This window comes from Eufriesea mexicana, unplaced genomic scaffold (genome assembly GCF_001483705.2).
Source record: "Eufriesea mexicana isolate 0111107269 unplaced genomic scaffold, ASM148370v2 scaffold4744748272, whole genome shotgun sequence".
NCBI classification, from domain to species: domain Eukaryota; kingdom Metazoa; phylum Arthropoda; class Insecta; order Hymenoptera; family Apidae; genus Eufriesea; species Eufriesea mexicana.
This window is the reverse complement of record NW_016907930.1, coordinates 182967-196250: the sequence shown is the minus strand read 5'-3', so window position 1 is coordinate 196250 and position 13284 is coordinate 182967. Positions and strand designations below refer to the sequence as shown.

Below are 13284 nucleotides of genomic sequence, written 5' to 3'. Positions count from 1 at the left end.
ATAATAAATGAGACGCTGTATTCAAAATCAGAAGCTATTTTACAATTTTTTATTATATTCTGACAAACAGTCCATAGAATTGTTTCCAACATGAAATAGAAAGTGGGAAAGGAATATCTGTCACGCGAGAAGTAATATAGAAAGGTCCGAGTTTGTTTCCTTGAAATATTAATGCCAGAATTTCGCATTGGCCGACGCAAGATTTTTACAAATATTTCGATAGACATGCGCATTTCTGCCTGGAACGTGACACAGCCGGAACAACTACACGGACGCCTGTTATTGTTTGTGCATTTTTAATTTACACCGAGCACAGCAAATTCGATTGATCTATTCTCCGTTACAATCGGTCACAAGAAAGCCTTTCAAGTGTTATGAATTATTTCATGCGTGGAAAATCCATTTCCGCGTAACGCCGCAGGAAGGTCATTCAATCATGAATACATACTACTCTAACTGGCTTATTCATAGACACCCATCTATATGATTCGCGACAGAGTGTCGATGATTTCCATTTGCTCATTGGCCACGGATGTCAGTTAATTTGGAATTATCATCCATCCAATACTCCTCCGAAATGGATTAGAGTTCACGCTGCAGTTTAAACGAATTACGGTAATCCGTGGAAAAGTAATCAGTTCACCCTGGTTAAGAGTCCGCGATATTTGTCTGGCAAATCGACACTGAGCGAGACTAGCAAAAATTAAAAATAAAAATAAACATAAAAGTGACATAAAACATAAAATAAACATAAACATAAAAATATAAATCTTTAATCGTTATGTGTAATAAAAGACAATTTTTTTTTAGTAGAAATGACAGATATTAATAATACACATTTTTAATTATATTATTGTTTATTTCTGAGGCTTCTTTTGTAGCGAAAGGTTTGCCGTATGTGCCTTTGAACTAGGAAATATTAGGTGAAATTGAGAAATTTAGCATAAAAATTTGAATTTTTAAGTTTTTTATTAGGCACTTATGAAACTATAATTATTTTTATAACAAAAGTTGACCTAATATTAATGATGTCTCGAATATTATCATATGTTATTTTACTGTTATTTACTTTGAAGTATCTCCTTTGTTATTAAAGATATTTTATTATTTTAGAACACTTCTTCTCAAAGAATAAAGTTTCTAATTTCGATACCAAACGATTTAACACATGTTACTTCAAATGTTTAAAGTTTTTCATGAGTTTACAATTTCCGCGATCCCAGAGGTGGTACTTTAATGCTGAATGTAAAGATCAATATGTGTATGGTAGTGGAATTACGAACATCCAGGCAAAATTAACAGAAAAGAGGAATACTATGTTTAAACGTACAGTCGATAGCAAGTTGAAAAATCAGATAACTTTGTTATTGGCTGAAGAGAAGTTGCCGTTCGCTGTCGCTACCGCTGTTTCTCTGATTTTTTAATGTACCTTCGCATTGTCGTGTATTGCTCGCGTTATCGTATATGATACAATGTCTTTTGAGTTATTTCATCGTCTGATTTTCTATTTTATTGCGTGCATTAATATTTTATGTTATCAAATTCATCCCAAAATTGCTTACACGTGTATTGCCGAACTGCTGCAGTACATAATGCCCCACCATAGTATGAATATAATTAATGTAGCATAAATTCTTTTTCAAAACGAGCATGTTATACCATGAAATGGAAGCTGATAAGAGAATATAAATATTCAATGCAATTGCATTCAATTCTATTCAATTCTGTTGAATTAACTCTTAAGAGCTGCAATGGATATCCTCCAAAAATAATATTTGTTATATTTACAATCAAGATCGTTGGTAAATTGGCATGCTTTATGATGGAATTGTCATAATCGATAGCGTTTATGAATACCCATAATATGATTTAGTATCGTCAGTTGTTAGGGCTTTTTAATAAAATGAGATAAGAATTCCAACGGAGTGAAATTTCAATTACGGCAAAGTTTAAGTATTAATAAAATATTTAAGAGATATATGTTCAACCAACTAATATTTTATACTACAAAATATTTTTTTATGTCGTTTATTATGTACACTATTTTCGTACTAATTACGAAATATTCTTATTTTCAGGTAAGTAATCCGAAATCCCACATGAAGTTAAGAATGTTGGATACCTTTGACGAATTAGAGTGGTGAGTCAAAAAGAATCCATACTTAGTAAAATAATATATTTAAATATAAAATTTAGAGTAATATCTATGAAATAAAAGTTATAATGATCATTTATACTATATACCAGAGATTTCTGGAGATTTTAGAGATTAGTGAAATATGAAATTATTGTGTTAAATGAAATTTACTTTATCTTTGAAACAAAATTTAATAATGTACTCTAATTTCATTCAAATGCAGAGTTAAGTTAAACAGTACTTTGTAAGTGTGAATAAATAGATATCAACGCGATAAACATTGAACTAAACATCGGTGTTAATATTAAACAAACAGTGGAAGAATCACGGCTATTGCCTTTAGCCTTGCCAATGGTGCAATCGGTATCATGGCGTCGGTGATACCAAAAATAATTGTAACATTTCAATTGAGTAAACAGTGATGTTTGTAAAATTTCCAATCCTCCCACGATAATCACGATAATGGTGTAAAATACCGAGTATGCCATGAAATATGCTCGTAACGTGTTCTGTGGATAATATATATAGATTATCTATAAAAAAAGTCTCTTCGTAAGTACGCCATTATAATAAATTTTTATTCGGTCCGCACATTAACTTTGCATAAAGTCAGTCCTCATAAGAGTATTTACTTAATATTAATGTTATAAATACAAATATAAATAATAAATAATTAATTTTTAATTCTGAATAAATAGAAAACGTACGTAAACTAATTATGCTATCACGTTTTATAACATTACTGTACAAATATTGTGTACAATAAGTTTAAATAATTTTTAATTAATATTCACTTCCAAAGAAATAACAATTATGTACAAACTAATAATAACAACACGTTCCTAAATAACATTATCAATAAAAGGATTTTATTCTCGATAATATGGCAACGAAGATAATCTACAAAGATAATATCCATACCAATTTACAAATACAAGCCCCGACACAAGCGAGGACGTCTTTTCCCATTCACGATGCCAATTTGCAAGGTGTAGTTTCTGTGAGTGGCATTCATCTTTTATTCGGATAGGAGAGGGTCAGAGAAGAACATATCGAATATTGTTATATGGTTAACGCGTTTCGATCCTAAAATATGTGTTTACGAAACTTAGCTAGAAAGGATCTTCCAGAGTGTGCGAGGTGGTATCTGAAACTATTTCTACCCATGTGTTCCCGTGGTCGTATCGAGAATAGTTTCTAAGTCCAATGTGGTTCTTGATCTTGTCCCGCCAGTTATAAATTTCGATATTTCGCGTGGTATGTAATTATATATCAGATTTTTCAATTTATGATATCGGCTCTGTAGTTATGGTAAAGTATTCAAATTGGTATTGCTGAACTTAACGATATATGGTATTTATAGGAAAAAGAATAAATAGAAGGAATAAAATAAAAGCAGGATAACAGTTAATAGAGTAGACTATAATTTCATATATAAGATAGAATCTTATATCTATTTATCTAGAATTATGTAGTTACACAGTAGATAGTTATTTCTGTAATTGTAGAACCCAGGGAGATTGTTCATCAGTTCCTTCTTCTTCTTTGTGAACTGGCCTTTACATTAGTCAGAAATCGACGTCGTCTTTATTTTCATTATGGGTTGATATACTTTACAATTTTTCTGGAAGTTTTACGCTGTTATCCATAAATATTTGTTTATTTTTGAATGGTACATTTGATATTTGAATACATTGGTATGAAACAAATATTTCAGTAAAAATATGAGTTCATCGTGTGATGAATTTGTCACATCTCTGAAAATAGAGATCGCCGATCAGCAAATATTTGTAACTAATGATGCAAAATATTGATCTACAATTCTAGCCGTTATTTGGAAGAAAATGTTTCATGCAAGAATTATATAAATATTTCAGTCGCTGAATAAATTAGAACGAATATTCTATCAATTTGCTCCTGCCATCTCGGCAGTGATAAATTTTGCATAAATGCTGTCGAATAATTTTTTAAAACGCTCAACGTCCATTTTCTATCATTCTCTTCCCACGAATCGAAAGAAAAAAAAGAAAAAAATACGCGAATCGCGAAAAAGGAATTTGACGAATGATATAATGAAAATGTCGGAAGTATTTAGAAGTTCGACGAGGCCATGATATATAATTAATTGCTAATTGAGTAAAAATGTAGAAGTCTGAAGAATTTCGAATATTTCAATATGATTTAGAGTTCCAATAATTATTCGTGACAGAAAAGCTACGAGATTTTACCTAGTCGCTTGCCAGGGACTTTTCATTTCATATTCCGTAGGTGAGAGAGTATGCAGTAGATTTATGCAGTGGAAAGTTATTAAAATTCTGGAAGTATGATGAAAGGCGAAGTAACTCAACAATATTGGCAAACACCTGAAAATTCCAGAGATTGTATTTATATACTTAGCTGCTGATCATCGCAGGTAAATTATCAGCCTTTGGATGATAATTTGCCAACGAAATCGCGATGAACCATAATTTAGTCATGCAGTGACATATGCAAAACAGTATAATATTTCGACAGAAATCTAGCAATGTTGCCATATAATGTCGTATCTATAAATTCAAATTCAGTTTTTGGAGAATGAGGTATAAACAATTTTAGAAATTCTAATGTAACAAATGATGCCTATTGGTATCATTTAGGAACGAAGTTTCAATGAAAGTGACAAAATAATATATTGCTCCATAACGTTGGGGACTAATAACTGACTTTTCAGAATTCTGTACAAATATTTGGAGAAAAAATTTTTCACAGGACAATAACAGACCTTTCCGAATCCAACTCACAATGCAGCTTCCTTCTAACTCTTTTTTTTTTCTTTTTTCTTTTCTTTTACGTGGGGGAAATCTTCAGAATATGCCCGACACCTCTAGGGGATGGGGTGGGGTTATGTGGAATTCTAGCCCACTAAAACCCCCACGATGGCGATTCTACCGCGACATTGGAGCGCCCTGGACTCCGCGAGCCGAAGCAATTACCAGGGCGCGATGGTGAAGCACACACTACGTTCTCACTCATACCAGCATACGCACGGATCCGAAACGGTCACACGCGCACCTCCATGTCTTTATCGGCGCCACGCAACCACCGCGCTTTGCCGTCCGCTATGATCACGGCCTCCCGGACAGGCGGCCCCCCATCCAGCTGTCCGTGGTCCACCCAAGCCACGGTTCGCAGATGGGACGGAGATTATCTCCCCATTCCAGAGGCGCAGAGTCGCTCGCGTCCGCGAGGTCTCACGCGTTGACCCTCCCGTCGACTAAACGCCGCCGCACCGGCATCCTCGACCTCCCTGCGTACGAAAAGCCCGCGCCAACACGCGCGCGCTTGTGGGCCCTTTCCGCGTCCTCCTTCTGCTGCGTCTCCTGCTCGCAGAAGGAGGCCATTGCCCGCCATACACTTCCGCTCTTCGCCACCGTCGGAACGATGACGGAGAGCGAGAGGTCCCAACCCGTTTGTTGTAGCAGGACTCGACGCTCGCGAGCCCACGCTGAACATTCTTCCAGCGTGTGCTCCACCGTGTCTCGCTCCTGGCCACTGTGGTGACACTGCGTGAACGCCTGGCTGCCTATCCGACCGAGGTATTCCCCGAAGCACCTGTGAGCACCTGCGTCAGCCGGAAGGTATGCCGACTGCCGCTGCGCATCCAGGCGTCCATCACTGGAAGCACCGCGTTGACGACCCGATGCCACCGGCCGCACGGTCTATCCAACCGAGTACGCCAAGCAGCTACCACGTATCGTTGGACCCGGCGCCTCAACGAGACAGTCCCATCGGCCAGAGACCCGCCACCGTCCCGGCGGAGAAGCCCGTACACCAGAGCCTCACACTCCGTCAATAGGTCGAACGGCTGGATCCCTGCCAGGACCGTCGCCGCCTCGTGAGAGATCGTGCGGTAACCGCGCTCGACCCTGATTGCCAGCCTGCGAGCGACTCGCCGGAGAATTGCCCGATTTCCCGGACTGGCCGCCAGATCGCCCGCCCAGATCGGAGCCCCGTACAGGGCCACCGAGCGGACGACGCCCGTATAGGGGTAGCGCACCCTCTCGTTCCGCCCTCCCAGGTTGCGGAGCAAGCTGCAAAGTGCCACCGCGACCCCTTACAGGCGCGGAGCTAGCACTGCGAAGGGCCGGTCGAAGTACCAGTGGCTGTCGATGGTGAGTCCGAGCTACTTCAATCGGTCTCGTACCTCGACGCTGGCATCCCCTATCTGCATTCGTGACCGGGGCGGCCCTGGCATCCTGGGACCAATGGCAGAAACAAATGGCCTCGGTCTTCTCGGAGGCGATACGTAGCCCCAGCCGAAGGATGCCGCGCACTGCATAGGCTACGCCGAGTTCCGCGAGTACTGCGGTCCAGTCTCCCCGCGTCGTACTCGAGATCCCACAGGATAGGGCCTAAAACCGAACCCTGCGGAACCCCGCAGTTCATCGCCCGCACAACGGTCGAGTACCGCCCGGGGTACTCGATCGTTCGACTGGATAGGTAGTCCCCGATCACCGCCACCATGTACGAGGGCATCCTGTGATATACCAAGATGTCCCGGATGGCGGCCCAGGGCCGGGAATTGAAGGCGTTCACGATATCGAGGCTCACGGTCAACACCACCCCACCCCGATGATCGACAGCCTCCGACAGGACTCGAACGCGCTTTATCTCGTCGATCTTCCACCGTCCCTGCCGAAAACCGAACTGACTGTCACTCAGATTGGGTCTCACTTCCGCCAGATGCCCTTGGATGCGGGCAACCAGCACGCACTGGAAGAGCTTGCCCGCCTCGTCGAGCAGGTAGATCGGCCGATATGCTTTCGGAGGGTCCGGAGGCCTCCCCTGCGTTGGAATGAGGTCCACCTTCACCCTCTTCCAGCAAGTCGGAAAGCGACCGGTTCTGAGGCAGCAATCGAAAAGCTGCCTCATCCGGTCCCGCAACACACCCAGGGCCAAAACCTAGGCCCGGCTAGGGATGCCGTCCGGTCCGGGGGCGGTGCTCTACGCTCTCATCTTTTGGACCGCACGGTTCATCTCCTCGTTCGTGACCCCCAGCTCGTCGAACCATTCGAGCAGTTCCGACCACCCGACATAGGAGCTGAGGGTCCATACGCTCGGTCAGCGGAGACGCCCATGCCCGCAATTTACCCAAAATTATTTTGAAAGGGCGCCTCCACGGATCGACTTCGAGCGTGGCGAGTAGCTCGTCCCATTGCCGTGCCTTGGCTCTCCGTATATCGCAGCAAAGATCGTTGACCGCGACCCAGTAGTCGCGGTAACGAGCCGCGGTACCCTCGGGCGACAATCGCCGCCTTCGCGACCGCGTATACCGTCGTTGGGTGAGCACGTACCGCTCGCACAGTTGCGTTATCTCGCCCGACCACCAATACACACACCTTCTCCTAGGTGGCGCCCTCACCCAGCTACCTTCTAACCTAAATCGAGCCAAGTTAAAATGAAGTGAAAGTCGCAACAAATGTGTATACATAAAGTGATCTGCTCTGCTCAATCCTTCAAGCCATCTGCTAATTCTTTGAGCCTCCTACTAATTTTTCAATTCCTCATGCTATCCAAAGCAGTGCTAATCTGTTCTATTCGGTGGTATTCGGTGGTATTCGGCGCTATACTCTGCTCGGCTGACCCATAACGACCGTTCCTGCGATATGCTGTGCTCTGCTGTGGTGTTGGTGCTGCTCAATGCGATACTGTCCAAAGCAGTGCTAATCTGTAATATTCGTTGCAGTTCCATGGTATTCGGCGCAATACTGTACACTGCTGCCTCCTGCTCCGCTCTACAGTGGCGGCGGTGTCATTCAGTGCGGTACTGTCCATAGTAGTAGCAATCTGTCGAATTCTGTGGTATACGGCAATGTACTGTGCCCTGCTGAGTTTTGCTGGGCTGTGATCTGTCGTGCAATGGCGGCGGTGCTATTTGGTGCGTTGCTGCCCCAAGTTGTGCTAATCTGTGCTGTTCGGTAGTATTGAACATTGTCCTGTGCTGTGCTGCGCTCTGCTGCGCTTTCTTGCGATCTGCTGTGCTCTGCTGTGGTGGCTATGCTATTCGGTGCGTTGCTGTTCTAGGTAGCGCTAATCTCTCCTATTCTGTGCTTTCGGCGATCTGCTGCGCTCTGCTGCTCTCTGCTATGGTGGCGGCGTTATTCCGCGCTTTGCTGTACTGAATAGTGCCAGTCTTCGCTACTCGGTGTTATTCGGCGATCTGTAGTGATGGCGTTGCTATTCGATGCGGTTCTGTACGTAGCAATGCCACTCTACGCCGTTCACTGGTGCCCGGTGCTATTCAGCGCTTTACTGTGCTCTGCTACGATCTGCTGCGCTACGCTGTGCTTCTGTGTACTGGTGATGCTTTTCAGTGCTGTTCCGTCCTTAGCTGTGCTAATCAGTTCTATTCGGTAGTATTCGACACTATGCTGTGCTCTGTCTTACTATGCTGCGTTGTGCTGCACGTTGCTGCGCTCTGCTGCTGTGGTTGTGCTATTCAGTGCGGTTTTGTCCTAAGGAATACTATCTCTGCTATTCACTGCTGTGTCGTGATATTTGGCGCTATACGGTACTCTGCTGACCTCTGCTGCGCTCTACTGCCCACAACTGAGCTCTGCCGTGGTGTAGTAGCTATTCGGTGCGGTTCGCTACAAAGCAGTACGAATCTATGCTATTCGCTGTTATTATTTTACACAATACAGTGCTCTGCTACGCTCTGCTGTGCTTTCCTGCGTGCTGCTGTGCTCTGCTATGGTGAAGGTGACATTCACTTCGGGTCCGTTCTAAGCGGTGCTAATCTCTTCTATTTCGTGGTATCAATTTTAATACCCAATGATGGAATTGTTCAGGAATGAATTACATCATTTAAGACTAATAATCGTAAATGTAATTTTATAGGTTCTACTATACGATTATGTGAACCAAGTAAACGAAATTGATCAATTATAAAAGAAGTCATCTTATAAGTATAAAATTCGATATTACTAAGTTCTGGATATTCATATGATTAATATCACTGATGTCCGATAGAATCAATTGATATAAAAGTATTTAATAATTCATCAATATAACGTAAGAATTTTAAAGGTGGAAGTCAAATAAATAATAAAATAATTATACCAACAAATTTTTTAATTATTTCGATCAAATGATTTTTTAATAAATATAAATTAACATATTTATAATATAAAATCTAATTATCTAAATAAATAGTAAAACAATATTTATTATTATAGATACTATAATAAAATTATGTAAAGAAATTAAATTTTCTGAATGAAGAGTATTTGAATCTTCAAAAAAGATATATTTCATGTTGAAATTTTTCATAATAGAATTATATTTTATATTCTTGGATTTTAAATTCATTACATTTTTCTGTTGTATTCAAATTTTATATATTTAGTAATAAAATTCTACGTTCATTAAATAATTGATTTAAAGGAGGATCATTTATTAATCATTCTAATGATAACTGGAAAAATTCAAATAATAATATTCGCCCAGATTTTATGCTTTCTGTAATCTAAAACAATACAAAAATTATTAACAACATAAAAATTATGTATAAAATAAAATTATAAATTTCTTTTAAGGAAATAATTGTACCAATTGAAGATAATAAATTTCAACAATAATAATAATCTAGATATTTCGAATGTCGTTGTGGTATTCATTTTATGTTTAAATAATTTTGAGGAAAAAAAGTTAAATTTACTCCAATAAAGATTATTAAAAATTAGTAAGTTAATCATTTTCTATTTAATAATAAACCTGTAATTAACGGGTATCAATGAATAAATCTGTAAATAATGGAAAATACAGTTCCCATTGATAATACATATTGATAATGAGCTACAACATGAAAAGCATCATGTAAAATAGCATTAATTGATGAATTATAGATAATATCATACCAGATGATATAATACCAGAAACCAATTGTAAATAATAAAATAAATCCTAATCATCTTACAACTGAATTATTTATAATGATTTTTGAACCATAATAAGTTGCTAATCACCTAAAAACTCTAATTCCTATTGGTACAGCAATAATTATTGTAGCAGAAGTAAAATAAGCTTATGTATCTACATCTAATCCAATTGTAAATATATGATGAACACAAACAATGAAACCTAAAAAACTAAAAGTGCTAATAATGCATAGATTGTACCTAAATTACCAAAAACTTCTTTTTTACATTTTTCATTTATAATAATTTAAGGAACTATTCCAAATCCTGGTATAATTAAAATATATATTTCTGAATGTTCCAAAAATAAAAATAAATGATGCTAGAAAGCTGGATCTCCTCCACCTATTGGATCAAAAAATGATGCATTCAAATTTCGATCAAATGATAATATAGTAATACCTCCAGCTAATACTGGTAATAATAATAATAATAAAATTATAGTAATAAACGCAGACCAAAGAAATAAAACTATTTTATCTAAATCTAAATCTAAATTTTTTATTAATATAACAATAGTAGCTAATTTTATTGAACCTAAAATAGGAATTATTCCTAATATGTGTAATGAAAAAATTGTAAAGTCAACTGAAGATGACGAATGAAATATATAATTTGATAAAGGTGGATAGACTGTTCAACCTGTACCTGATGAAAAATTATAGATTCTTCTAATTGATAATAATAATGGACAAGGAGGCAATCATCAAAATCTAATATTATTTATTCGAGGAAAGGATATATCTGGTGAACTTAATATTAATGAAATTAATCAGTTATCAAATCCGCCAATTAAAAAAGGTATAAGTATAACAAAAATTATTAAAGTAGCATGTTTTGTAACTATAGTATTATATAATTTATCATTTTTTTTAAATCTTCCTGGTATTGTTAATTGTATTTGAATTAAAAATCTTATTGAAGATCCAATTATTCTTGATCATATTGCAAATAAAAAAAAAAAAATACCAATACCTTTATGATGAGTATATGTAAATCGATACGGGGACAGCGTTATATAACAAAACGGCCCTGCGCGTGTGCGCGACGAGCACGCGCATGTGGGCGATCGTCGTCTGTAGGCGTATAGTGTGAGATCTGTTGCGACAGGTGTGTGTCCGTTACGTGTGAGCTGTGAATATCCGTAATTAGATTGTATTTCACGTCGCCACATGTAATTACTTCACTTACACATTCCATTTACCAAACCCACTTTATTAATAGATCCTAACTGGTTATGGATCCAGTATACGTAGCCATCTTAAGGAGTAATAACTGATAATGAAACACGTCGAAAGTCAATCACGAATGTAAAGAAACGTGATACACGCGTGAAAAAAAAGGAGCAAAATGGTGACCGCGACAGGTTTTGCCAATATTAAGAAATTAACGAAAGACAATTATGAACTATGGAAAGTTCAAATGAAAAGTATCTTAGTGTTCAACGACTTCTGGCAATATAACGATGGAACTGAGGTGAAACCAGTGGCAAACGCACAGGAATGGTTTAAGGAAGATTCCGAAGCATCGGCTTTGATTAACCTAAGCGTCACACATGGTGAGTTGAATGATGTGAAGAAAGCAACTACATAGAAAGAAGCATCTAATTTTCCATCTAAGGATGGAAAAGAAGCCGGACACTACAATGATGCAATACGTAGCGGAATTCACTTGTGGACTGGAATCGGCATACCGAAAGAATTACTATCGATAATGCGGTTAGGCTTGTTACCGGTCGAATTTGAAAGTTTTAGCATTGCAATAGAGTCACGCGATGAGATAACAACGCTTAATAATCTAAAAGTAAAATTCATCAAAGAAGAAGCGAGACAAAGCGATCGCTCCATGAAAATCGATAGTGCAACAGACGATAGCAACGCGTTCTTAACTAGAAACTATTTCGATAAATCAAAGCACGCGCATGAAAGTTCGAAAACGAATAATTATCTGAAGTCAAAAATTCATACAAAGTTTAGCGGAAAATGCTATGAGTGTGGCACAGTCAGACACACGAGTAAGAACTGTTACACAAAGAAAAGACGTGAAGAATGAAAAACAGATGATGCTATAACAGCAATTGCATGCTATGTCGAAACGGGAATCTCGAACATTTGGTATTTAAATGGTGCTGCAACGAAGCATATGGCAAACGAAAAGAGAATGTTTAATGTTGCCGACGATAGCAAGAAATCGAGATTGTTTACAGCATTCAATTTGTAACGTCGGCTTATCTTAGTAGATCTACATATTAACATCAGACTATCCCAGCAATCTGCACATCAAGACTTCCAGGGATCGTCGAAAAGCAATCCGCACTTCATATTTCCACTACCAGCCAACGCCCACCGAAACTAATGTATAAATACACCATAATTAAAAGAATAAAGTCAGTCCTAATCTTGCCATACGTTACGTACTCATTATTATTTGCCATCTACCTTATAATTAGTTATTTGAAGTTGGAATACGCTCGATTGTCAAGTAGTAAGTCTCATAATTTTCGAATAATCGTAACAACGAGAACTCAATTCGTTCAACTCGTTCAACTCGTCGAACTCAAACGGCATTTATATATTTTTTCTTTTTTTCTTTTCTTTATCCGGTATCTTTCCCGTGACAAATTCATGGGTGAAATCACACGGTGTCGGCAAACTTAACCTAAGCGTAGAACTAAAAATTAAAAATACGGACCAAGTAAAGTTAAAAAAAGGCAATTTATGTACCTGAATTGAAAAATAATTTAATGTCGGTCTCGGAAATAACGGAAAACTATTACAAGGTGGTTCTTGACAATAATTACGCAATAGTTAAACGATGCGACAGGACAACAACAATGTTAGCGGAAAAATGCGACGGTTACCATATTGTAAATCTTAACGCAAATCGTGCATTTCAAATGTGCACAAATAGTAATAATAATGAGATGTGGCATAGGAGCATCAGGGAGCCGAACTTTGAGGATCTAACGGACCCGAAAACGAAAAACTTAGTTGAAAGTTTGAGTTTCGATCCGAGAAATTCGTGCATAGCATGTATACCTTGTGCACGCGGAAAAATTCATGATCTACCATATAAAGGAGCACGTCATCGTCAAAAAAAAAAAATTAGGTTTAGTATATTCAGACATATGCGGTCCAATGGATTAAGAATCTATAGGTGGGGCGAAATACTTTGTTATTATGCAAGATA

The 13284-nt window shown here is 38.7% G+C and overlaps 1 pseudogene; it reads right to left on the bottom strand.

Annotated features, from left to right (window-relative positions):
* Nucleotides 1-10202: 10202 nt before the first annotated feature.
* LOC108545807 (cytochrome c oxidase subunit 1-like) lies at nt 10203-10852 on the bottom strand (annotated as a pseudogene).
* Between the last annotated feature and the right edge of the window lie 2432 nt (nt 10853-13284).